General features: G+C 42.8%; 1 non-coding gene across 1 annotated transcript; it reads left to right on the top strand.

Moving 5' to 3' along the window:
- Nucleotides 1-570: 570 nt before the first annotated feature.
- trnae-cuc (transfer RNA glutamic acid (anticodon CUC)) lies at nt 571-642 on the top strand. The gene has a single exon. It is a non-coding gene; the product is annotated as a tRNA-Glu (tRNA).
- The last annotated feature ends 558 nt before the right edge of the window (nt 643-1,200 follow it).

Genomic DNA, 1,200 nt, shown 5'->3' with positions numbered 1-1,200 from the left:
CAAACAGTAATACCAACTGTCAACAGGTTAGAGTGAGTGCTTCAAATACAGGGGAAGTTACGTTAGAATGAAAGATGATGTGCTAATAAAATGACAAAGTGGGCAGAGGAAGATGCCTGGCTGAAATGAAAAAAGCCCAAACTGATTAATCATTTTCAAACTGTATTCCTGGCAGGTGTCAGAGACATAAAGAGAAGAATTTCTTGGCAAAGCTTGAGAACTCACTGTACCATATCCACTTCACACCAGACCTATGTGACCTGATCACGGATTCTTTGTCTGGAATTTAAAGATACAGTCTAAAATAAGTGAAATTCAGGCTCGAATAAAATATCCACAATCAGAATAAGCTGTTTGGTGAACAAAACATCATGAGGATGTAAAAAAAAAAGATCCAAAGTTCTGGAGCAACTCAACAGGTCCGACAGCATTAGTAGCGAACGTGGATAGGTGACATTTTGTGTCTAGTCTGACGAGGAGTCCTGACCTGAAATTTCACCTAACAATATTCTCGTGAACCCGCTCAGTTACTCCAGCATCTTGAGTCTTTCTCTTGTAAACCAGCACAGTTCCCTGGTGGTCTAGTGGTTAGGATTCGGCGCTCTCACCGCCGCGGCCCGGGTTCGATTCCCGGTCAGGGAATTACATTTTAAGATTTACTAGAATGTTGCCTGGGTTTCAGCAACTAAGTTACAGAGAAAGGTTGAACAAGTTAGGGCTTTATTCTTTGGAGCGCAGAAGGTTAAGGGGGGACTTGATAGAGGTTTTTAAAATGATGAGAGGGATAGACAGAGTTGACGTGGAAAAGCTTTTCCCACTGAGAGTAGGGAAGATTCAAACAAGGGGACATGACATGAGAATTAAGGGACTGAAGTTTAGGGGTAACATGAGGGGGAACCTCTTTACTCAGAGAGTGGTAGCGGTGTGGAATGAGCTTCCAGTGAAGGTGGTGGAGGCAGGTTCGTTTTTATCATTTAAAAATAAATTGGATAGTTATATGGGAAGGGAATGGAGGGTTATGGTCTGAGCGCAGGTATATGGGACTAAGGGAGATTATGTGTTCGGCACGGACTAGAAGGGTCGAGATGGCCTGTTTCCGTGCTGTAATTGTTATATGGTTATATGGTTATATGGTTATATGGAAAGTGGCATCACAGACAGATATGGTGGTAAAGGAGGCTTCCAGTACATTGCCCTTCA

The sequence above is a fragment of the Leucoraja erinacea genome, chromosome 3 (assembly GCF_028641065.1).
Source record: "Leucoraja erinacea ecotype New England chromosome 3, Leri_hhj_1, whole genome shotgun sequence".
In the NCBI taxonomy this organism is placed as follows: Eukaryota; Metazoa; Chordata; class Chondrichthyes; order Rajiformes; family Rajidae; genus Leucoraja; species Leucoraja erinaceus.
The sequence above is the reverse complement of the archived record's forward strand: the minus strand, read 5'-3'. Positions and strand labels throughout refer to the sequence as shown.